The 26990-nt window shown below is 42.4% G+C and overlaps 1 protein-coding gene across 4 annotated transcripts in view; it reads right to left on the reverse strand.

Moving 5' to 3' along the window:
* Positions 1 to 26459, reverse strand: part of KANK1 (KN motif and ankyrin repeat domains 1) — a 191994-nt gene extending 165535 nt beyond the window's left edge. For all 4 annotated transcript variants that reach the window (XM_059924842.1, XM_059924844.1, XM_059924839.1 and 1 more), the window contains exon 1: positions 26086 to 26459. The gene's annotated coding sequence lies outside the window, so the exon portion shown is untranslated. The remainder of the gene's footprint in view (positions 1 to 26085) is intronic.
* Between the last annotated feature and the right edge of the window lie 531 nt (positions 26460 to 26990).

The raw sequence follows: 26990 nt of genomic DNA on the forward strand, positions 1-26990 counted from the left end.
GGAGAAATGCAACATAATCCAAGTAAAAAAATGAACAATAAACTGAGAACAACTCCAATTCTTATCAATGATAAGGGACCTATTTCATTTATACATAAAGTGACACAACTTGAAAACTAATAGCCCATAGCAAAAGATACAATAGTTCATAGAAAGGTAAATATTGTACAAATGGCTCTTATAGACTCATGAAAAGATATTCAACCTCCTAAGACAAATGCAAATTAAAACCACATGAGATCCATTTGTCACTTATCAGATTGCCAAAGATTAAGAAGTTTCATAACATACCATGTTGGCAAGGATGCAGAAAAATGTACTTTCATACCTTGCTGGTGATAATTATATATAGTAGCACAGCTTTTATGGAAGACATTTGGGGCAATATCTCTTGTAAGTACAAATGAATACATATCCTTTCACTTGGTAATTCCATATTTACAATGTTGTCACATGTGAGCAAAATAATGTTTGTACAAAAGTATCCCTTGCACCATTGTTGCAAATAGCAAAATCAATAGGAAATACAACAGACTGAACAAAACATGGGAGTATCTGTAAAAAGAAATACTATGCTATTGTGTTTAAAACTATAAAAATATAGGAGAAACTGTACCTACATGGAGGAATCTTGAGACATGATTACATGAAAAAGCAAGGTGCATAACAAAATGTAAAGTATGTTATAATTTGTGATTTTAAAGGGGGGAAGAATATGAGAATATACCCACATTCGCTTTTTATACAAAAACAGAGTATTTCTGGAAGGAAGGGCACTGATTGCCTCTGAGGAGGGAATGTGGTGGCCAGTGGCAGGAATTAAGAGGCTTTTTATTTTGCTCTCTTACATCTTTTAAATTCAAGCCATGTATTATTCATTTGAAAATTACTTTTTTAAAATTTCCTATATATATATATATATATATATATATATATATTTTTATTGGAGTATAATTGCTTTACAATGTTGTGTTAGTTTCTGCTGTACAATGAAGTGAATCAGCTATATGCATACCTATATCCCCTCCCTCTTGGACCTCCTTCCCATCCCCCACCATCCCACCCATCTAGGACGTCACAGAGCACCAAGCTGAGCTTCCTGTGCTTTACAGCTTGTTCCCACTAGCTATCTGTTTTACGCATAGTAGTGTATATGTGTCCATCCTACAAGGAGGTATCACCTCACACCGGTCAGAATGGCCATCATCAAAAAATCTACAAACAATAAATGCTGGAGAGGGTGTGGAGAAAAGGGAACCCTCTTGCACTGTTGGTGGGAATGTAAATTCATACAGCCACTCTGGAGAACATTATGGAAGTTACTTTAAAAACTAAAAGTAGAACTGCCACATGACCCAGCAATCCCACGACTGGGCATATACCCTGAGAAAACCAAAATTCAAAATGAAAATTACTTTTTAATGCAGTAAAAGGGTTGTGAGTAAAGCTGAAGAATTCAACCCAAAATTGAGAAAAAGAGATAAAGACCTAGAATGGAGAAGGGGAAATGGTAAGAAAATCAGAGGATTGCTCCGGAAGAATCAACACTTGAAAACAGGGATTAAATCAAGAGAAAAGAAAGTTATCAAAGACGATTCAAGAAATTTTCCAATAAGTGAAAAACGTTAAGTTTCTAGATTGGGAAGGCCAGGCCACTCTGTGTCCAGAAAAATCAATGAAAATAGATCAGTTAGACTACTTGGGACAAATAAAAGATACTAAAAGCTTTCAAAGAGAAGAAGGGGGAAAAGTTCCAGCTTTCATAAAAGGCTGGAATTTTAGGAAGCAATATTTTCAAAGTTCTGAAGAAAAAGGATTTCCAACCTAGAACTGTATGTTTAGCTAAACTATAGAGAGTATGGCAGTGGGGGGCTGGGGTGCAACTTAGACTCGCCAAACCTCAAGAAAATGTATCTCCCGTGCACCCTTTCTCAGAAGCTGCTGGCTAATGCCCTCCACCGAGATAAGCGATCAAGAGAGACCACAAGGAAAGGAAACAACACGGGATCCAGGAAAGAGAAATGAAGGGCATCTCTGGGGTGATGGGCACACTTTCATAAGGGATGCCTTCAGGAGGAAAGGATCAAACAGCAACCCTGAGGTTTTTAAACATAAAGAGAGGAAGGTTAGGCCTCAATTTGGGGTGAATCAGTTAATAGGTGCATAAAGCTAAAAAAAAAATTCTTAACTCTGGGTAAGAAAAAGGTGTATGAGGAAGGAAATGTCATTTAAATTACACATCTCAGCTATGAACGATTTTCACAGTCATTATAATCTAAATGTTATATATTAATCAAATTTTAAAAAACTATATTTACATTAGGAGGATTTTAGAAAAGAGTGTATGGGATAAGTTATAAGTTTTATAGTCTCATCTTCCACAGTATGAAGACAGGAAATAATATCCAAAGTCTGATTTTAAAAAAATCAAGAAATGACAGAACAAGCATATTTTTCTCAAAATACTGCCATTTTCACAGTCTAAGCCAGTCAGATATCAGCATTTTCTTATGGCTCAACAACATTAGAAAAAAAAAAATTTCCAAGTAGTTTCCTTTAAGGGAAAGGAATCAGGGAGAGGCAAGTAGGGCAGAGAGGTACTATTTTCATTTACAGGCCTTATAGAACAATTTGACTTTTTAAAGTATACAAACACATACATACAAAATGTTAACATTTTTCATAGAGCCGATATTCAAGGTTTTTTACACATGAGAATCAATGATGGGCTAATCTGCACTGCCAATACAATAAAATCCATATTTCAAATAGCGTCTAAGAACACTCTATGGTTTTTAAGTTACTGGTGCTGGTTCTGCCCACCAACTCCTACCTGAGGGTTGGGGACACAGGCATCATCTGGCTGATCCATTCATTAGGAGAAGCGCCTCAGACACAATGCCAGGATGGCCAAAGTCCTTGAAGGTTCGGGATTTGTCAGGTTTTCTCATTAAAATTAGAATTCCCAGTACTGTTGTGTTTTCCAGTACCTCATTCTCATGAGAGGTGAAGTTAGGGATTTGTGTGGGTTTGGATGCAGAACTTGATTAAAAGCAACTTGAATAGGAAACTGAGTTGATCTGTAGAACCAATGGCTTTGGGTAAGCAGATTTTTAAAACAAACTGAATCTACTGATCCTCTGGGTGACAAATTCAATTTGTTAAAAAAAAACTAGTTGCACGGTTACTAAGGAGTCACTGCGAAATCCCCATTTCCAGTTCTAATGCATAAGCAGCAGCCCCGGGAGCAGGGAAATTGGCACAAGCCTTTGAGACTTACTCTCCTAGGTCACAGTGCTAACTAACATCACCATATGCCTGCTTAAATAAAAGTACACCACTTATTAGAATCATTAACTCAAATTTTGTCAACTCATAAATAATGAAATTCCGCAGATTTTTCTAAGCACCTTTGTGAAAGAACTTGCCCAAACTGAAAAGAGTTTTCTCCAAAAACTTTCAAGCAAAACTGAAGTTCCAGGAAGACATTTAGGCCTATGGCTTTGGATACCCCCTAAAACTACTCCCATTTGAAAAGCATGCACTAGGACATCAGTTATGTGTCCAGACCGAACAGCCTCCCGTTAATTTAATCCTTTCTGGTTTTAGCCAACAGTTCCTTTTATTGAACTATGGCAAGAAATTTTTCAAAGCCCATTCTGTTAGAAATTAAGGTCCTTGGGTTTAAGAAGCAAGAATTTGGAATTGACTAGCCTAAGAGGGAGACAATAGTATCAACAATTTACAAGTATTAATGTACTTGTAATTCAAATAAAAGCCTACAGAGAGATGGCATATCCAAAGTTGCTGTTTCAGAACACTGATCAAACTAGTAAGTGGCATACTACCTGAAACAATGGTGCTGACCTAGCCGAAAGTTCAAAAGAAAACCAGGTATAAGCTAAGACAAACAAATCCCTTGGATAAACTGTGACTTCTCCTTTGTAGAGTACATATGAATTCTTATACACCTCTCACTCCTAAAGGTTACTTGAAGGGTCTAACAATAAAAGACATAGTTCTTGTCCAAAAACAAGCAAGAAGAACTACAGAGCAACTTTTCAGCAAATGAAGGCTGGGGAGACAGGAAAGGAGGGGAATGACTGTATTATTTTACCTACATACTGAAACACAGAATCACTATCAAAGCTGAGCATGAAACTTAGTTCCTGGCATCCTGGTAGCCAAAGCATAAAAGGAAATACAACGAGGTACACAACTTTCATGACTGAGGAAAAAAAGTCCGAGTTTATCAGGGAAATACTGTAAATGTTTTTCTTTTTTTTTTTTAAATAAATTTATTTTATTCATTTATTTTGGGCTGCGTTAGGTCTTTGTTGCTGCGCACGGGCTTTCTCTAGTTGCGGCGAGTGGGGGCTACTCTTCGTTGCTGTGCACGTGCTTCTCATTGCGGTGGCTTCTCTTGTCGTGGAGCACAGGCTCTAGGCGTGAGGGCTTCAGTACTTGTGGCATGCAGGCTCAATAGTTGTGGTACGCGGGCTTAGTTGCTCTGTGGCATGTGGGATCTTCCTGGACCAGGGATCAAACCCGTGTCCCCTGCGCTGGCAGGTGGATTCTTAACCACTGCGCCACCAGGGAAGTCCCTGTAAATGTTTTTCTAACAGTGAACTGAAACATACACTTCCTCCTATGAGGGATTCTGAACGGCACAGCAAATACTCATCAGTAGTTTATTCAACAACAAAGATCTATTAAATGCATTCTGCTTTTCCAGGCTCTGTTCTAGAAGCTTGATATGTATCAGCCAACAAACCAGATAAAGGTCCCTGCCCTGGAGAAGCCCATATTCTACTGGAGTAGATGGACAATAATCATAGTAGGTAAATTACATATGTTATTATGTTGTTATGTTATGGGGAAAAGAAAAGGAAGTGCTGGGCAAGGGGGATCAGGAGAAAGCAGATTATAATACTGGACAGACAGTTGAGGCACAGAGATGGTGACATTTGAGCAAGAACACAGCATGAACAAGCACGGAGATAAGAAGAGCAGTCCGTGCAAAGACCCTGAGAGGAAGCACACAAGCACGTTTGAGGAATAACAAGGGGCCAGTGCTGCCAAGCACGGGAGCAGGGCAAGCACAGGAGAGGACATTAGAGAGTTAACAAGGCACCAACCAGGTCAAGAAAGCCATGGGGTTCACTGTAAAAAACTTCTCTCTTATATAAACAGGAAGCCAAGAGAGGGTTTGAGCAGAGAAGTGTCACATCTGACTTTTGTTTTTTAAGGACCACTGGTGAGAAGGGACTGTAAGGGCAGAAGCAGGGAGACCAGTTATGAGGCTACTGCAATAATCTAGGTGTGGGAGGGTTGGGGGAAAGGAGGAAGAGGTGACAGATTCTGGATATTTTTCTAAGGTAGGGTCAACAGGATTTGCTAATGGATTCAAGGTGGAGTGTGAGAGAAAGGAGAGTGGAGACAGCCACAGTTTGGGGGTTCTGCCATCTATCAAGAGAAGGAAACACCCATTTATGATAAAAAACCCTCCAGAAAGTAGGCATAGAGGGAACTTGCCTCAACATAATAAAGGTCATATATGACAAACCCACAGCCAACATCGTTCTCAATGGTGAAAAACTGAAACCATTTCCTCTAAGATCAGGAACAAGACAAGGTTGTCCACTCTCACCACTATTATTCAACATAGTTTTGGAAGTTTTAGCCACAGCAATCAGAGAAGAAAAAGAAGTAAAAGGAATCCAAATGGGAAAAGAAGTAACACTGTCACTGTTTGCAGATGACATGATACTATACATAGAGAATCCTAAAGATGCTACCAGAAAACTACTAGAGCTAATCAATGAATTTGGTAAAGTAGCAGGATACAAAATTAATGCACAGAAATCTCTTGCATTCTTATACACTAATGATGAAAAATCTGAAAGAGAAATTAAGGAAACACTCCCATTTACCATTGCAACAAAAAGAATAAAATACCTAGGAATAAACCTACCTAAGGAGACAAAAGACCTGTATGCAGAAAACTATAAAACACTGATGAAAGAAATTAAAGATGATACAAACAGATGGAGAGATACACCATGTTCTTGGACTGGAAGAACCAACACTGTGAAAATGACTATACTACCCAAAGCAATCTACAGATTCAATGCAACCCCTATCAAACTACCAATGGCATTTTTCACAGAACTAGAACAAAAAATTTCACAATTTGTATGGAAACACGAAAGACCCCAAATAGTCAAAGCAATCCTGAGAAAGAAAAACGTAGCTGGAGGAATCAGGCTCCCTGACTTCAGACTATACTACAAAGCTACACTAAACAAGACAGTACGGCACTGGCACAAAAACAGAAATATAGATCAATGGAACAGGACAGAAAGCCCAGAGATAAACCCACGCACATATGGTCACCTTATTTTTGATAAAGGAGGCAAGAATATACAATGGAGAAAAGACAGCCTCTTCAATAAGTGGTGCTGGGAAAACTGGACAGCTACATGTAAAAGAATGAAATTAGAACACTCCCCAACACCATACACAAAAATAAACTCAAAATGGATTAAAGACCTAAATGTAAGGCCAGACACTATCAAACTCTCAGGGAAAACACAGGCAGAACACTCTATTACGACATAAATCACAGCAAGATCCTTTTTGACCCACCTCCTAAAGTAATGGAAATAAAAACAAAAATAAACAATGGGGACCTAATGAAACTTAAAAGCTTTTGCACAGCAAAGGAAACCATAAACAAGAAGAAAAGAGAACCCCCAGAATGGGAGAAAATATTTGCAAACGAAGCAACTGACAAAGGATTAATATCCAAAATTTATAAGCAGCTCATGCAGCTCAATATCAAAAAAACAAACAATCCAATCCAAAAATGGCAGGAGACCTAAATAGACATTTCTCCAAAGAAGATATACAGATGGCCAACAAACACATGAAAGGATGCTCAACATTACTAATCATTAGAGAAGTACAAATCAAAACTACAGTGAGGTATCACCTCACACCAGTCAGAATGGCTATCATCAAAAAATCTACAAACAATAAATGCTGGAGAGGGTGTGGAGAAAAGGGAACCCTCTTGCACTGTTGGTGGGAATGTAAATTGATACTGCCACTATGGAGAACAGTATGGAGGTTCCTTAAAAAACCAAAAATAGAACTACCATACGACCCAGCAATCCCACTACTGGCAATATACCCTGAGAAAACCATAATTCAAAAAGAGTCATGTACCACAATGTTCATTGCAGCTCTATTTACAATAGCCAGGACATGGAAGCAACCTAAGTGTCCATCGACAGATGAATGGATAAAGAAGATGTGGCACATACATACAATGGAATATTACTCAGCCATAAAAAGAAACAAGATTGAGTTATTTGTAGTGAGGTGGATGGACCTAGAGTCTGTCATACAGAGTGAAGTAAGTCAGAAAGAGAAAAACAAATACTGTATGCTAACACATATATATAGAATCTAAAAAAAAAAAAAAAAATGGTTCTGAAGAACTTAGGGACAGGACAGGAATAAAGATGGAGACATTGAGAATGGACTTGAGGACACAGGGAGGGGGGAAGGGTAAGCTGGGACGAAGTGAGAGAGTGGCATGGACATATATACACTACCAAATGTAAAACAGATAGCTAGTGGGAAGCAGCCGCATAGCACAGGGAGATCAGCTCGGTGCTTTGTGACCACCTAGAGGGGTGGGATAGGGAGGGTGGGAGGGAGGAGATATGGGAATATATGTATACGTATAGCTGATTCACTTTGTTATAAAGCAAAAATTAACACACCATTGTAAAGCAATTATACTCCAATAAAGATGTTTAAAAAAAAAGAAGGGCTTCCCTGGTGGCACAGTGGTTAGGAATCTGCCTGCCAACGCAGGGGACGTGGGTTCGAGCCCTGGTCCGGGAAGATCCCACACGCCATGGAGCAACTGAGCCTGTGCGCCGCAACTACCGAGCCTGCGCTCCAGAGCCCACGAGCCACAACTCCTGAAGTCCGCGCGCCTAGAGCCCGTGCTCCTCAACAAGAGAGGCCACCGTAATGAGAAGCCCGCACACTGAAACAAAGAGTGGCCCCCGCCCACTGCAACTAGAGAAAGCCCGCACACAGCCAAAAATAAATTAATTAATTAATTTAAAAAAATAAAAATTAAATTAAAAAATTAAAATAAAAATAATAAAAAAAAGAGAAGGAAGACTGTGGGAAGAATGAGAGTCTGGGGGGAAACCAGGAATTCCATTTCGGCCCTGCTGAGCCTGAGGTGGCTATCAGACATCCAGGTGGGGATAAGAGGAGGCAGCTGGACATGTAAGCATGGAGTTGGGAAAAGAAGTCAGAGCTGGAGAAATAAATGTGAGAATAACCGGAATATGGACGGCACCTAACGCCATGAGATTGGATGAGATCACCAAGGGAGTGAGTGTCTACAGAAAAGAAAGGATCAAGGACTGAGCCCTAGCCACCACCACCCTCCACCCCCCCGCCCCCCGAAATCAAGGATACGAAGAGCTAGCAAAGAAAACTGAGAAGGAGTGGCAAGTGAGCCAGGAGGAGAACCAGCAAGTGTAGAAAAAGTTTAATATGATCACGGTTTATATTATCCATCAATAACAGCAAAAGGCATATCATCAAGTCAGAGTTCAGGGAAGGCACTTCCAAGGGGAAGCTACAGCACAGCAGTCCAGGAATTTAGCTTTTGGCCAATTCTGCCTTGATTACCATGATCTGTCAGCACTACTTGTCTGCAGTGAAGGACAAGCCAGGACAGGTCAGAGGCTGGAGGTCAGGAGAGCACAGGCAGACACGCACTGCTAGCCCAAGAATATCAGAATTTTGGAGAATAAGCTAGGTTAGATGCCAAAGTAGCTCGCTGGGAAATACCAACTTCAACCCCCCAAGTAAGTGTGTAGTCCTTTCCTGATCCGTCCCTGCAGTAATGTCCATTATACTATTTACATTCTGCCAGTTTAATCCCACTCTCGGTCCTGGGCCTGGAAAGCAGATCCCATGGTACACCAGGAGCCCCTTCCTCATTAGCAAAGGGCTAGAAAGAGTCTCTTGCCCTGAGTCTGAGTACAAGGGACAGAGACCCCCGTAATCCCCTAAGCACACACATCTGCTTGTGAGAACAATAAAGCAGAGAACAAAGAGAGCAGAGAAAGGAATGTTCTCCCCACCCTACTCCACCCCCCCTCCCTCTCTCCCTCCCTCTTTCTCTCTCTCTCTCTGTGTACTTCATGTAAGTAGGCCCTCTTAAAATCTTTAAATGCACCAAGTAAGCATAATATGTGTGTTTATATACAGCCTTCCAAAGTTCCAAAAAGGGCTTCAGGCAACTTTCAAAGCTAGACTAATTTACCTTAATTTTAAAAACAGAAAAAAAAATTAAATTCAGAACAAGGGAAAATATAATGGAACAGTAAATGAGGCCTACACCAGTTAGCAAAAGTTACTGTCATTAAGCTCTACATGGCTGTTTAACAGTGGGATATAAACTTAAAGCAATAAGGAAACTGCATCTCTTACAAGACTCACAGTGTTCAATCAATCAAATATTTTTCCAAGAAATGTCCCAGAATTGCCTGATATGGAGGCCTAGGACAGCTTTCCTAATGGTTCTTCAAAAAAAGGCTGCTGAAGCCACATAGCACAGGGAGATCAGCTTGGTGCTTTGTGACCACCTACAGGGGAGGGATAGGGAGGGTGGGAGGGAAACGCAAGAGGGAGGAGATATGGGGATATTTGTATACATATAGCTGATTCACTTTGTTGTAAAGCAGAAACTAACACACCATGGTAAAGCAATTATACTCCAATAACGATGTTAAAAATAATAATAATTTTTTTTAAAAAGGCTGCTGAGAGACACAAAAGGGATCACAATGTGTGAGAGTTTCCTGCGGGTTTTCTTTTTTTCTTTTAATTAATTAATTTATTTTTGGCTGTGTTTGGTCTTCGTTGCTGCACGCGGGCTTTTCTCTAGTTGCGGTGAGCGGGGGCTACTCTTCGTCGCGGTGCGCAGGTTTCTCATTGCGGTGGCTTCTCTTGCTGTGGAGCACGGGCTCCAGGCACGTGGGCTTCGGCAGTTGCAGCTCGCGGGGTCTAGAGAGCAGGCTCAGTAGTTGTGGCGCACGGGCTTAGTTGCTCCATGGCACGTGGGATCTTCCTGGACCAGGGCTCGAACCCGTGTCCCCTGCATTGGCAGGCGGATTCTCAACCACTGCGCCACCAGAGAAGCCCCTCCAGTGGGTTTTCTTAAACTCTTTACTGTCCCTCAACAGTGTAAGCTGAAGACATCATACATCTAATTCATTAAAAGAAATTAGAAGTTAAAGAAAGTACAGCAGGGCTTCCCTGGTGGCACAGTGGTTGAGAATCTGCCTGCCAATGCAGGGGACACGGGTTCGAGCCCTGGTCCGGGAAGATCCCACATGCCGCGGAGCAACTAGGCCCGTGAGCCACAACTACTGAGCCTGCGCATCTGGAGCCTGTGCTCTGCAGCAAGAGAGGCCGCGACAGTGAGAGGCCCGCGCACCGCGATGAAGAGTGGCCCCCGCTCGCCACAACTAGAGAAAGCCCTCGCACAGAAACGAAGACCCAACACAGCCAAAAATAAATAAATAAATAAATTTATAAAAAACAAAAAAGAAAGTACAGCATTCCGAGTACCCAATATTCTGATGGAAATGGTGTGTAAGATCCTTTAGAATTTCATGAATGAGCACTATTTCTCTGTTTTCATTAACAGCTGGGGCAGGCAAGTGCTCAGGAAGAACCTAGATTGCAACATTCAAAGTCACCAATCAAGGGTCCACTTGGAGAAGAAATCTCAGCATTCTCATAAAAATTACAGACACTATCCAAGACTCTTGCCTAAACAGATGGCCCCCAACTTTATACAAAGGGTGTGAGGGTAAACATGTAGGAATGACCAAGCTCCCCCCACCCCAAGAGAGTTCTGAATCTCTCCACCATGTAGATGGTGATAACCAATCAAGGCACTAAAGTTCTACATCTCTCCGTAAGTAAAATTATAATCTGCCATCTTTCTTTAAAGGATTCTGATTTTGTATTTTTTAAATGATAAGACAGAAACTTCCCAGTAAGAATATTAGCAAAAGCTCAGAAATTTCACTTGTGAAAGAAAAATACCAGGGAATATTTACTAGGCCCTAATAAATTTTAGTTTTGCCAAAAGGCCCCATCTCTACCCTTCTCTTGAGAGTACCATCTGCCTTTGACTGCCAAGACCATATTAATTCAGACAATTAAACAAAAGACAATGACCAGTAAGATAGCAGTAACACATGAAAAATCAAGAAATAAAAGTCTGGAGAGTAAGAAGAGTCATTTCTTGATTAAAATACAGATCTAGACCCTTGAAAAACCATGAGTGGAAAGTTACCAAATTGTGGGTACAGTTCTGCAGCTCATAAAAGATTCATCAGTCCTGTACAAAAATTAGATGTTGTTTTCCATATCTAGGCAGATTTCTGAAGCATAACATTTTCAAAATAAACCCTGAAATACAGATTTAATCAATTCTGAAAGCTGTTTCTGCATCAGCATACAGGCCATTAAACTTTTCTGAATTAAATACAGTTTTCCACTATGGTAGATTATGTTTCGATTACTTGCCGCCCTCCCCATAAGAGGATTTTACCTCATATACCATGTGACTTATAGAGTCTCCAGATGGAAGTATTAATTATTCTTTCCTACCCTTTCGTTAGTAGGCTTAGCCATGTGACTTGCTTCAACAAACTGGATATGAGTGGAAGTATCATATAAGCAGAAGCAGTAATAGACATGAATGGATTGGTCATTTCCTTTCTTACCCCCATGAGATTCTGTCCCAGACTGGGTGGCTCATTCAGCCTGGATCTAGAGCAAAGAAGACCCTTGGAGCAGAGCCATAGCTGTCATGGAATGTGAACAAAAAATTAAAATATGTTGTTTTAATCCATTGAGCATCATCTAGTCTAAGCTGAGAAATGAAGCCAATGTTTTGTTTCAAAAAATGTTTCAATGCTCAATGGAATAATTAATACCCAGAGCAGCCTAATAAAGGTGGATGAATGTGTAGGTCTTAGTGCCAGTGAATTTTCATGCTAGCCATCTGCATAAGAATATAATAAACTGAAAATAACATCTGCCTTTTTCTAATTAAAGTTTTTACTTTTATAAATATGTCCTTTAGGGAGAAGGGGAAAATTTAAGTTACTTGTTTGACTGACCTTTAGAAGACCTTGTTGAGAACAACAGTAGGTTCAAAGAAGATAAGGTTCAACAGCTCACCCTTCCACTGGCATGTAATTAATTAATCTCTAACTGATGTGAGGATAAAACAAGAAACAAGGTTACAAATTTAACTGGCATAACAGTCTCCTAGCAAAACAAGGAGATGTAACTGCCTGAGATTTTACGGGATGTAGAAATCATTCTTTTAAAAGTCTAAGTTAGGTTCATTTTCAACTTTTAGTATTAGTCCCTGCCTGGAAATCTTAACTCACCAGATATAAGATCTGATGATGCAAATACTCTTTCAAATGATCAAGTAGAACAGAACTTGATGAAAATTATTAGATCTCTCAAATTTTTTTCTAGAAGCCAAAGAAAAACAATGCCCAAAGTTAATACTCCTCTCATAGCTACTCTGATAAAAAATATACATGAATTCACTTAAAAACTTACTTTCTGAAGGAAAAATATTCAATACCACCTCTTGCAAATTTGCGATGAGGTCTTGGCAAGCTAGAAGTCCAGAGAAACTCAGAACACTTACTAAGACTAAGCTGACAGGTTGTCATATCCAGAGGCTGTGGTAAGAGTCTGTTTAATTAGGAGGGAACAGTGAAAAAAAAGGCAGAGTGAGAAGGTGCCCAGGGAAAGATCAAGAGCAATTCTAAAAATCTCCACTCAGGCATACACTAAGTCAAGGTTTATAGACAATCCACAGCTTATCCAAGGGACTAGGAGAGAGATAGTGCTATACTCTGCCTTCAAAAGTCCTAAATCTGGGGGCCCACGGTTCCCTCCTCTAGGGTTAGCAAACCCATAATAGATAATCAGAAAAGCTGTCTGCATTGCTACGTTCAAATCAAGTTAGGAAAAATATTTGATACAAAGCTACACCCAGAAGGTGTACATCAGCATGCATTTGGGAAATTATTCCATAATTGCAAAATAGTACAAGGTAACAACAGCTCCTTCTGCAAGACTAGTTTGTGGTAGAGAAGGCTCAACAAGAAATTAGGGCCAAGCTGCTGGGGTGTCCTGTTTGGAGGCAGACCATGACAGTCTGATTTGGTTGGGCGGGAAGAAAGAATTTCCTGGGGACTCTTTTCCCTGCTCCAAATAGTGGTTTGAAAAGATGGAGGAAGCAGACGTTCAGCAGGAGAACATGTGGTAGGATGGCAACCATTTTCTTCCCACATACATTTCCCTTTTTAGAAAAATCCACCCATCCTTAGCCTTGGCTGCTCTGTGTTTTCTATTTGATCCCAGACTCTCTGACCACAGCTCACTGGAACAACACAATGGTTCCCATTCTAAGAGGGAAAAAGGAGGCATAGGCTAAGCCGATCAGCAGGGAATGAGAGAGGGCTAGAAAGAGTTAACCGTATGGTATAAAAAACTTAGGCTTGAAATGGGAGGTCATGATAAGCAAGAACTGTGCTTCCATTTTCTACCACGTGTGAGCTGAAACAGAGAAAGGTGGTCTGTAGAGAAACACCAAAGAATGGTGCAAATGCTAGAGACAAGACACCATGAGTGTCCAAAAGAAACCGTAACTTCCAGCCCTAACTCCCCAGTTCCCAGGAAGACTGGCTGGGCTACCATGCCCTTGGGTTTCCACTGGATTCCTTCCTTCCAACAAATCCTTAATGGGTTGGTTGTTGTTCATTTGTATTTGTTTTGGTCAAATTTCTTATTGTTTTGTTTTGTTTTGTTTTTTAGGTCCAACCACAGACCAATTAAATTACTCTCTGGGGTTGGGGCCCAGGCAGAGTTTTTTTTTTGTTTTTTTTTTTTTAATCAGTCATCAATTTTATACACATCAGTGTATACATGTCAATCCCAATCGCCCAATTCAGCACAAATTTCTTATTGTTGATGTTAGTTTAAGCCAGTTGAAACGCGCTTCTCTTTTATGCAGCCAATAAGCCTTATTAGTTTGTTTTAATTTGGGGTTTATTTATTTTTAAATGCTTGATCTTAATAAACTTTTTAAATTAAAGAAAAACACACATACAGTAAAGTACATAAATCTTAAATATCAAGATGAATCTTTTTTTTTTTTTTTTTTTAACAAATGAACATATCCAAGTCGTCAGCACCTAGATCAAAGATAGAGAACATCATCAAGGCCCCAGAAGTGCCCCCAAGCCCCTTCCTAATAAATACATCCCTGTGCCACTTCTGCCCTATTCTGACTTGTCACCATCAAGTATTTTTACCTCTTTTTGAGTTTCATATAAATGAAATCATACAATATGTACACTTATTTCTGAATTCTTTTACTCAATATAATATCTATGAGATTCATCACGTTCTGTGTACCAGTAGTTTGTTTTTACTGCTGTGTAGTATTTCATTGCATAATCATACCACAATTCATTTACTCAATCATAGATATTTGGATTGTTTCTATTATTCCATTATAGAAATGCAAATGCTTGTAAATGTTTCTGGTGTGCATATGCACTCATTCCTGTTGGGTATACATATCTAGGAGTATAATTACTGAATCATAGGATGTAAGTTCGTTAAGTTTTATGGATAAGTACAAAGAGCTTTCCAAAGTAGTTAAACCAATTTACACATCTATCAGCAGTGTATGAGAGTTTGAGCTTTTCTATATCTCCATTTGGTTATCAGGATTTTTTTTTTTTAATATTAGTCATTTGGGTGGGTATGTATTGGTATTTTATAATAGTTTTAATTTGCATTTTCCTGATGACTGATGATACTGAATGCCCTTTTGCTCATTTTAAAAATTATTTTTTGTTTTTCTTACTGATTTGTAGCTGTTCTTTACATATTCTGGACAAGTTTCTTGTTGGATATATGTTATGACAAATATCTTCTACTTTGTGACTTGCCTTTCTTTGCACTCTTAATTTGTACTGTTGAATGGAAGTTCTTAATTTTAATGAACATGAGAACAGACAAAATAGTACATGTTGCTGTGAGAAACAGATCCAACTCTCTGGGTCTACAAAGACAGTGATTTAAGAAAAGTTGACCAGTTAACTGAATGGGACCCAGCCTTTGCATAGGCCCTGTACTATAAATACAGTGATATTATCCTCACTTGCCCCAAAACTTCAGCTACAAGGAATCACCAACTCACCGGGTAGTATGCCCACAGTTTATCAAGGGTATTTACATATCATACCCTGGAAACATTGTTATAAATGGTGAATGGTTTGCACCACCAGCCCTTAAAAGTCCCACAGCATGCTTCCAGCATAGCTCAGCACAATCAACGGTCCAGAGTATTTCCCAGAAGAGATGTTCAGAGCACAAACTTATGGTACCAAGAACATTTCTCTCCCCATCCCAGTACCCCCTGAGAAAAATATCCCAACCTCAACAGCTCCAGAGTTACCAGGAATCCTATTATCCTCAACAGCCTGTGAAAGTTTTCCTTAGCCTGGGGCAGCAGAAGGAGCAACAGGCTTCTCCAACGCTCAGATTTCAAGGAAGCTTGGGTAGGGCTCACACATCTATTACCTCATTGATCCTTGCAGCTCCTCCGTGTGGTACCTCTCATCATCCCCATGTTATAAGCAGAGAGAGGTTATTCTGCTCAGGCAAAACTGTGGAAGAGCATGCAGAGAAGGGAGAAGAGCGGTGGCACTACATGGAGTTGGGGTTTCCTACTGGACCCAGGTCCCTGAGTCTGCCTCTGCCCTCTTACTTGCTCCCAGGGTTCTTCTTTGATCTACTGTGTGCCACCTGGGATCACAGCCCTTTCTCTGCTTCTCCGGCCATAAGCAAACAAGATAGCTCTTTTGAGATTTTTTTGTGCCAGGGAGATTTACAGTCAGGAAATACTATATCCTAAATGTTCCTTCCTTTATCTTACCTCTCTTCTCCCTCTTCTCTCTCCCTCCCTGCCCCCCACACCAAGACACACTTAAACACCATGGCATGATTATATTACTCTTCCTTTTCAGACACACAGAGGCAAAAACAAAAACAAACAAACAAAAGCAAAAAACATGCCTGGCAGGAAGCAGTAGACCTGAGACCCTACAGCCCAAGCTCCTAACCACTGCCCTTACTGAATCAAGTCCCTTCAATGTAACCCATCCAAAAATAAAGGTTAAGAAATGGGGAAGAGATGGGAAAGGAAAAACTGCCCTGGGTCATTGAGGGTCAAGTAGAGAAAAGGAGATGCTCAGAATGATACAGTTTCCGTGAATTCGGCACCCACAGCCCTACCTGGGACCTAGGCTAAAATACAGACATTGACATGTGAAGAACAGCTTGAAGTCAGGACTCAAATGAGGTCAACTGGTAAGCAGGTTATTTGGTCAACTTGGATGTGATGCCAGAGGTTCACAACACCTTTTCTTTGAAAGAGGAAGTTCCCAAGAAAATGATTAATAAACTAGATAAACTTCAAGCCCTTAAGCAGTATTTCCTCCTTTTACCGGCAAAGGTGAAAAGAGCAGGAAAGTGACAGTTTTTTCCCATTGTACTAAAGGTACTTTACTGAATCTTTCTGGGCTGGCTAAGAGTCCTCAAGGACTTCTTACTCATTCTTGACTTCAACAGGTGAACCACTGGCACACCGTTCCCAACAACAGGCAGAAATGAGTCCAGACATAGCAGCCCTCTATTTTTGAGTGAGAGATACTCTGGTTCTCTAGAAGGTGTGAAAAAGCTATATGAGCACAAGGGATTTCACCAAAGGAAAACCAAGTCCTTCCAGTTAGCTTTTCCTGGTTTCCAAAGAGTAGCCTTTTGTTTCCTGACGTTGGTTACAATAAACAAATGAAAGAAACAGTTCTCTTTCTCTATTAAACTAAAATTGATTAAAACTCTCCTGGAAAACAGAAAGAGTCTACTGAATGTGGGGAGGATAACTTATAGTACTCTCAGGCCTCTAAGTTCATACATACAGAAGAAGGTGTGTGTGGAGAAAAGTGCTAAGAATCAACACCTGACTCTCATACACACCTGGCAGCTGGGGTCAAATCTTGTTAGGACTAATCTCTTTACAACCAAAATGTTTAAACTTCAACTGATGGAAGCATGAAATTCCTGATCGCCTGCAGGACAGGTTACCATTCTGTGGGCACCTAAACCACTATAAAAACTGATGAATTGATACCCTCATGCAGATTTGGTAGCCTTAGTATGCCACTGATGAAAGTATACACATTCATTCAACAAATACTGCTGAATGCCTACAAAGTGTAACTTAGTCACTCCCCTCCCACTTGGCCACTCCACAAAAAGCCTGTGTTCCTCAAGGCAGTGTCTCCACACTGTGTCCCCTTCCCACATTGCTGTCATTCTCAACATGATGAACGATTCTCAGACCCCAGTCGACAGCTGCAACTGTTCCCGTTTCCAACCTCCCCCAAATAAAAACATATCAGAACACAAGTAAGTTCACATGACTTCATCAGAGAACTAACCTTGAATTCTCTCAACATTAAAAAAAAATTAAACAATATACACAAACTTTCATCGCAGTGAACTATTTGAGTTGCTTCTCCCAATTGTGACTGAAACCCTGCCAGGGCTGAGAAACTCTGAGTTGTAGTAAGTAAACCTCAATCATTTCTCTCCCAGCCTCCTCTCCTTGATAGGGATTCAGCCAACTCTCCTCCCACTCCTGAGTCATAATTCTAAAGGAGAGCAAAGGGTGATGTTTCCGAAGACAGAGAAGTCTTATCCTGCCCTCAAGGTCAGAAGCCTGGATTCTCCAAATACACTTCAGGTTATGCCTCACAGGATTTAAGCTGCCAAGAAACCAAACAGTAGCCACAAATACCTTAGAAGTATTTAAGACCAATAGTGTCTATCCCTTGGTCAGTAATACCCCTAGTAATATTTAAGGGAAGACAGAACATACTCACTGAGGAAGTACAGAGCCAGGTTGCATTCTTAAAGAGGCATACAATCCTTAAGAAGAAACAATTGAGAAGATAAAATAGGTGCCCTAAAGAGAAGAGGAAGGATGAATTTCAAAAGGCCAACAGAAAATAAATCAAAATAAACTCAAGCCCACCAAATCGTATGTTAAGTTTCATCGAAACTACTTATTTCATTTTCTAAGAAACTTTCAGCATGGACACAGAAGCTTCACAATATCCAACTTATCCCTGTGTGGACAACCCCTGTTTTTCCTTTAAAAAATTATGCACCAAGGGACTTCTCTGGTGGTCCAGTGGTAAGGAATCCGCTTTACAATGCAGGGGACGTGGGTTCAATCCCTGGTCAGGGAACTAAGATCCCACATGCAGCAGGGCAACTAAGCCTGCATGCCACAACTACTGAGCTCACGCACCTCAACTAGAGCCAACGTACCGCAAACTACAGAGCACATGCGCCCTGGAGCCCGCCCCACAACTAGAGAAGAGAAAACCCGCATGCCGCTACAGAGAAGCCCGTGCGCTGCAATGAAAGATCCCACATGCCTCAACGAAGATCCCACGTGCTGCAGCTAAGACCCGACGCAGCCAAAAATAAATTAAATAAATAAATATATATATAAAAAATAAATCTTTAAAAAAAATTACGCACCAAGAATTCAACTCTTCTTTGACATTTTCATGTGGAAATCTAATTCCTGGCCAACTACAGAGCATGACCCATGCAAATTCCCCTATAAAAATTTCACAGTGAATAGCAAAAATCAATAGATTGATTTAACAAATGAGAAAAGTTGAAAGAGTAAGACAGCATGAGCAAAATTTCAGTCTTTAAATATACTGAATACTTTAATTCTCAGAACCAGTAGAGTTTATTCACAAATTTCCACTCTTTAAACTTTTATTAGTAGTAAATCTCTTGAGATGCGTCTCCCACCAATTAAAAGAAAAAAACTCACAAGAAATGAATTATACAGCATGGAAAAACAGAAAAGCTAGACTAGTTAAGAAACTGATATAAAGTCTCAATGAATTCTTTAACTGGCCTACCTTTCCTGTCTCACTGTGCTATAAAACAAAAAGAATACGAGCTCTCTTTGAGGTGCTCATCTTCATTAGTCATCTGGGGAATTCAACAACACACATTTACTCGAATGGCTAAAATAAGACAATAGACACTAACAAGCACTGACAAGAATGTAGAGCAACTAGAACTCACACACCACTGTTGAAAACATAAATTAATAAAACCATTCTGGCAGTCTCTACTACAGGTGACCTGTGTGGCCCAGCAATTCCACTCCTAGATACTTATCCAACAGAAATGTATACATAGGTTCATGAGAAAACATGCACAAAATTGTTTATAACAACACTGTTCATTATTGGTCCAAAACTGGAAACAACCCAATGTACATCTCCAGTAGGATGGATAAACAGTAGTATATTCACACAATGGAATACAATAAGCAATGAAAATGAACAACCCATAGCCACATAAGACAACAGATCAATCTTACAAATAGGACATGGAGTGAGGGAAGCCAGACACAAGAAAGTACACACTCTGTGATTCTATAAAGTTCAAAAATCTGACAAAAGTAATCAGTGATATTAGAAGGATATCCTTTGGGCTAGAGTAGTGACTGGAATGGGATATAATACAAAGATGATCAGCTTGGGTCTATGGTTCTATTTTGGGGAAGGGAGATGAGGGAGTATTTCATAGAAAAGTGAGTCATAACATCACATAATAGGGACAATTCCAGCCCCTAAAAAGGGTTACTCTTAAACAGGTCTTTTTATAGGAAAGAGCAGTTCTGTTAAGAATAATACAAAAGAGAAGGAGAAGGGAAGAGGAAGGGAGAGGAGGGAAAGGAGGAAGGATGAATGAATTCAGGCTTGATTTCTACCTAATTATTTTTTCATATTTTCCCCAAGGTCAAAGGGTGAACAAGTCGGAATTACCAACAGAAATCTGAACAAATGTAGCCAAAAATGTAATGCAAATATCAACAAATTTACATTCTTGCCTCTAATCAAGCCAAAAATTAGATAAAATAAATATTAAAAGGAGTTTTAACTGCAATATGCAATAACTGTAAACCAACAAGAATAGAGGTTCTTCTTGTGTGCTTCTCAGGGGATTAGATAATTATAAAAATGTATTAGTATGTCTCCTGAGACTTAAACTATGCCCCATTGGTCAATTCCATTAACTAAATGATTTTTTTTTTTTTTTTTGGCGGCGCCGAGTGTCTTGCAGGATCTTAGTTCCCTGACCAGGGTTGAACCCGGGCCCCAGCAGTGAAAGCGCCAAGTCCTACCACTGGACCACCAGGGAGTTCCCTAAATGAATTCTTTTAAAAAGGAAAAAAACCACCCTAAAACAGAGCTAGAGGGTTCCTGAAATATATAACTCTCTCCAATTAACTGATCGCTTCTGTACCAAAAGAAACATAAGGATACTCATTTCTGACAGGTTTTCCTGGTGTATACATCCATACACAAATATCCAGCTCAACAGTATATCTGTTTTAAGCTTCTTCATCAATGAGAATATCATTTGCTTCCAGCATTCATATTTCAAATGCAAAGCTGAAGAAAGGAAAAGGCAAACGAGTACCTGAGTTTAGAAGCCAAAGAGAGAAAATAAAAACTGCTGGATTATGTCACCTGCTCTGCTCACGCAGAGTACATGCTCAAGGCAATTCACACGCCTAGTGGCTGGAGTGTTTTAGCAAGAGCCTCATTGTCAGATGTCCCCCATTCAAGACAGTTCTGTTATTCTCCTTCACTGCCCCTCCCAAACACACACACACAAACACTCCAACAAACGTGAGCGTTCCACCTGCCACGGCCTCGTCAAGTGTGGAACACATTATTTAAAATTATAAAGGTAGGGACTTCCCTGATGGCGCAGTGGATAAGAATCCGCCTGCCAATGCAGGGGACATGGGTTCGAGCCCTGGTCCTGGAAGATCCCACATGCCATGGAGCAACTAAGCCCGTGCGCCACAACTACTGAGCCTGCACTCTAGAGCCCATGAGCCACAACTAATGAGCCCGGGGGCTGCAACTACTGTAGCCTGTGCACCTGGAGCCCGTGCTCCGCAACAAGAGAAGCTACCGCAATGAGAAGCCTGCGCACTGCAACGAAGAACAGCCCCCACTCGCCGCAACTAGAGAAAGCCGGCGCGCAGCAACGAAGACCCAACACAGCCAAATAAATAAACAATTAATTTTTTAAAAAATTACAAAGGTAACTGAAAAAAGAGAACTAAAATTAATAAAATAAAAATAATAGGATATCTAATAAATATCGGGAGGCAAAGAGGAGAGGAAGAAAAGAGAGGTGGGAGGTAATACAAATTCCAGTTCTTCCTTAATAGGAAGTTAAGAGCTATTGTCAAATTTGTGAAACAAGTGTAGACTGTGGCAGGTTTAAAAAGAAGGCTGCACATTCTTTGACACTCTTCCCATCAAGTGGCCAGTCTATGTCCCCTCCCCTTGAGTCTGAGCAGGCTTTGTGACTGACCCAATCAACAGAGCTCGGTGAAAGGGAAGTTAGGTAACTTCTGAGGCTGGGTCATAAAAGGCCAAGAAGCTTCCAACTGGTTCACTTGAGGCACTCATAGCTCAAGTTAATTGTATGTGTCCTCTTGGAGGGTGTTTTGGGATGAGATTAGCATTTTAATTGGTAAACTCTGGGTAAAGCAGATTGCTCTCCATAACATGTGGCCCTCATCCAATCAGTTGAAGGCCTGAATAGGGCAAAAAGATTGGCCTCCCGGAGCAAGGGGGAATTCTCCAGCAGACTGCCTTTAGTCTTTATCTGTAACACCAGCTCTCCTGGGTGTCCAGTCTGCTGGCCCACGCTGCAGGTTTTGGAATCACTGACTTCCACAATCGTGTGAGCCAATTCCTTATGATATATCTTGTACAAATATTACTATAGAAATTTAAACAATTATAAATTAAAGAAACAACAGCAAACATGTTTAGCACTTACTGTGTACCAGGCAATCTTCAACGTGCTCTCTATGTGTTTTAACTCATTTAATCCTCATAATAACCCTGTCAGGGGAGTGCTTTTTATTATCCCCTTTTTATAGATGGGAAGTTGAGACACAGAGGGGTTCAGTAACTATATGAAAGGTCACACAGCAAGCAGCAGCACCTAGATTCAAACTAGCCAGTCTGGATTCAGAGCTACAACATTTCCACAGAGATCACCAGGCTGGTTCATAATCACGAGCCACTGGATGAAGGGCACAATCTCAAATTGCCATTCACCTGGGTCTCTAAGCATGTGACTGACTGACAATGCTATCATGTGTCAAGCACTGCTGGACTTCCTTGCTCCTTCAAAAGCCATGGCCTAAACTGCAATGCCTTTTACTCTAATCCCCACCTGAACACATTCTTCAAGGCCCAATCTCCCTAAACATCAACCAGATCTCTCTACTCGGTGTTAATTTCCCCTACATTTCCAATGAGCCATTTATATCAGGTATTTCCATCCTTCTGCCTCCTATCCAATTCTGTATCCTTACATCTCCCCATCTGCTATGAACCATATGAGGGTCTTAGTCTCTGAATTCCCCCACCAGGGCCTTGCATAAAATAGAAATGTCGTTATTATTTATTAAAGTTCATTGATATTGATTTGTTCTAAATGAAAGGTGGTGGAGCAGCCTTCACCTTAGAGGAATTTTCACTGAATTTTATTTGAAAGGAAAGAGGGAGGAGAGGAGTTAAGCACAATTCTACACCTGACTATATCCCCTATACAAATGTGTAATGTGTATCAAGCTATGTAGTAGAATGTTCAGTCATACTATTCCCCACAGACAAAATTCGGAAACTACTCAAATGCCCATCAACCCTAGAATGGATAAACTGTGGCACAGTCACACAATGAAACACTGGACAGCAATGATAATGGCCGAAATACAGCCACATGCAACAACACGGCTAAATATCACAAACATAATTTTGACTAAAGGAAGCCAGATACCAAAACCAAAACGAAAACAAAACAAAACCCCCCACAAAAACATACTGTATGATCCCATGTGTATACAGACCATGAAGACAGGCAAAACTAACCTATAACTGGGACAGTGGTCGCCTCTTGGGAGACAGGGTGACTGGAAAAAGGCAAGGCAATGCTCTGTTTCTTGATCTCAGTGCTGGTTATAAGTTTATGCTCACTTTGTGAAAATTCATCAAATTGTACACTTAAGATTTATATGTATGTTAATAGTTCAACTTTAAAATTACTTTTTAAAAAAAGATGCATAAGCCAAGCCACCCATGCAACAGGCATAAAATATCCTGTAACATTTGAAACCAACTTGACTTCAACTGATTGGAGGGCAGAAGAGAAGTGCGGTGGTTGTGGTGTAATTTGGATAGCTTCAGCTCTGCTCACTAAAACATGATTTTCAGAGCATGCACAAATAGTCCAACAAAATGCTTAAGGGTCTGAAATTTCTCACTGAGATTCCCCTTTGCTGCTTCTGAATCTGCTCACCCTTCTCCATTTTAACAGACCTCAGCTCCCACAAGTACTCCCCTTTCAGCCTTTCTCCAACTCCTTTGCCCAGTTTCTTGAATTTCCTCCAACTAGACCCTTTCCCATCCCCCTCCTCCACCTCAGACCAAGGATTAATGCATGAGCACAGTAGCTCATAGGGCTATTTGAGAGCAGGTGCTGATACTCATGAAATGAACCAAAGTCTTGAATGTATCCATTCTAGTGGCCATTTATCTGTGGTTTCTTTCTTGGGGGGGGGGTGGATACTTTAAAACAAAACTAACACCTCCCCCCAAAACACACACACATACACAAAACAAAACTCACATTTGCTGAGGCAGAACCTCAACTGGAGTGATTTGTGGACTTGGCAAATCTAAAGTGCTGAAAGTGTCCCCAAAGCACTGGCATGCCCTACCTACAGGGATAAAATGCATTCCTAACTTGTGTAGTTTTTATTATTAATTAACTTATTTATTTATTGGCTGCGTTGGGTCTTTGTTGCTGCATGTGGGCTTTCTCTAGTTGCGGCGAGTGGGGGCTTCTCATCGCCGTGGCTTCTCTTGTTGTGGAGCACGGGCTCTAGGCGTGCGGGCTTCAGTAGTTGCAGCATGTGGGATCAGTAGCTGTCACTCGCGGGCTCTAGAGCGCAGGCTCAGTAGTTGTAGCTCACGGGCTTAGTTGCTCCGTGGCATGTGGGATCTTCCTGGACCAGGGCTCAAACCCGTGTGCCCTGCATTGGCAGGCGGATTCTTAACCACTGCGCCACCAGGGAAGTCCCTAACTTGTGTATTTTTAAAGGAGGCAATTATTCCTCTACTGGCAGCTTCTCCTCCATCCTTAGACACTGTAATCTCACCAGAGGACAGCCCATTCTTAATTTTTCTTCCACTGCTTCAGCAGCAGCACCTTTCCCCAAATCTACTAACTGAAAAAAGGCCGAAGTTAATAATCTCTCAGTTTTCTCATTCAATTTCTATCTTGGGAAAGCTTCACCTTATAATGAGGGAGTGAGAGGCTGGGGGAAGGGGAAATGGGGAATAACTGCTTAATGGACACGAGGTTACTTTTGGGGGTGATGAAAATGTTCTGGAATTAGACAGTAGGGACGACTGCACAACTTTGTGAATATACTAAAACAAAACAAAAACACCACCGAATTATACTATTTAAATGGGTAAATTTATGGAACGTTTATTATATCTCAACTTTTAAAATAAATAACATGTGGGAGTGCCCAACTTTTTTGTAGAGGAAGCTGGATGAAAGAAGCAACTAGCAGATGGACAGCTAAGTACCACCTAAAAAGCAAGGTGAATAAACTCATGAATTAAAAACGAGGAAACTGGCCCTGATTTCCATCCAGCTCAGAGGTGGATGGGATGAAGCTGGAGCAAGAAAGTGCACAATTATAGATCTGGATGATTAACCTTCCTTGTTAGTCTCAGGGCTCCCGTCTTGATATAGTGTTTCATTAATTCGACGAACCTCCGTAGAGACGATGTGCAGAGAGCGGGCGCTGGGGGACGCCATAGATTGTTTTTAACGCTAACTCGCCAAAGCCCTCGTCAAGTCACCCCGGCGCAGCACAAGTTCTTGCTGACTTGCAGGACCCACCGCGAAGAGCTGCCTCTGAAAGTTCCCCGGGGACCCAGGCGGAGAAGAATGGTCAAGAGGAGGAGGCTGCCGTGCGCATGGAAGGGGCTTGGAAGAGGGGGGGCGTTGAGGGAACAAGTCTGCTTAAGGGCGCTTGCACCCTGCCTGGACACGACCACCAGAAGCCCACGCTGTCCCGGCAGGGTTCGACCGGCCCCGGAGGCCCAGAGCTCCCGCACTCCTCCCCCACCTCCCGGCCCCTTCAACCCTGGCTGGAGCCATCTCGGAGTCGGCTGAGGGCGACCCGAGGCCACCTGCCGCTCCGCGACCGAGGAAGAAAAGGGGTCGGCCGCCACTCCCTCCTGCGGAGCGGAGCCGAAAACTTCCAGAGGAGACGCCTCGGAGAGTTCTCTCAGCCTACCCGGGCTAATAAAGGACCCGGGGACACCCAAGGGCCGTGCGTCCCGGCCTGGGAGGCGCCCGCACCCTCCCGCCTCTCGGCCCGGCCCGGACTTTCCCGCTGCCCCAGAGCCGCACGCGCCGCGCTCCCCTTCCAAACCCTCGAGCCCCGCCGCCGCAGCGCGCAGGGACGGCGGACCGCGGGGCCGCAGCAACCTCTCGGACTCCGTCCCTAGGCCCGTCCTAAGGCCGCCGGGGTAACCGGGCGAGCGGGAGCCCGCGGGGGCTGCCCTCCGCCACCGGCGCGCGCCAAGCTGGCCTGGCTGAGCGCGAAGACCGGCCCGGGGCAGGGGTCGGAGCCCCGCGCCCCCGCGCTGACCCGCACGGGAAAGGGGGCGCAGCGCAGCCCGCAGCGCCACTCACCTCCAGTAGTTCCTCTCAACCTGCGGCACCCAGGCAGCCCCTCTCAGCCTCGCCCGCGGCTCTCGGACCTCGGAGGAGGGGGCGGGGCGGGGCGGGGGGGGAGGGCGGAGCCAGCCCCAGCTCGCAAGCGCCAGAATTAAACCCCGAAACGTACTGGAACCACCTGGGCCCCGCTGCAACCGCAAAGGCGAGGAAGTCGGAGACCCACAAGCCTCCGACTCCGGCTGGGAAACGACTGTGGCTGCGTCCCGGAGCGGGACGGAGGCACAGCTCAGGCCTGCGAACCCCCAGGCGGCTCCCGAGACTTCAAGGAACCCCGACTCTCGGCGGCACTCTCTTTGTACCCCGGAGCCGGCCGGCGGGCAGACTCCAGTGCGCCTGCGCGCCGCTCCAACTCCACCAGGCCCACGAGGCACCTTGGCGCACCTCTGCCGCCTCACCCAGGCCCACTGGCTTCGGCACCGCGAGAAGCAAGCAGAGCGGCTCCCTCCGCCCCGGCACGCTCCTGCTGCCGACGCGTGTTTACTTTCTTTCCCCGAGGGAAGGAAAAAAAATCCATCCCCAGTGAGACTTGCGTCAGATCCATTCTATCATCTCTGGCCCAGAGGAGTACCTGGACGCGGGAGGCTGGCACGGTTAACACCCCCGCCTAGCACCATTTACTGCCCCCTCCCTCCACTAAGAAATTGCTCAGTAGGTGTCGGTTTGTTTCCTGGCCCCTGGTGAGAGCGGGACTCTGGAGCATGCAGGGATCTGGTTTCCTGCAGGTGCCTGAGCGGGACAGTCTGTGGACCGGCCTTGTGTCCTCCGTGCTTTCGCGCCGGCTCGGATGCAGGACGGAGTCCTCAGTGAAAAGGAGAGAATGTGTGTCCAGAAGGGTGCAGGTGTTCGGGGGACCCCAAAGA

Source organism: Balaenoptera ricei, chromosome 6, assembly GCF_028023285.1.
Source record: "Balaenoptera ricei isolate mBalRic1 chromosome 6, mBalRic1.hap2, whole genome shotgun sequence".
Lineage (NCBI taxonomy): Eukaryota > Metazoa > Chordata > Mammalia > Artiodactyla > Balaenopteridae > Balaenoptera > Balaenoptera ricei.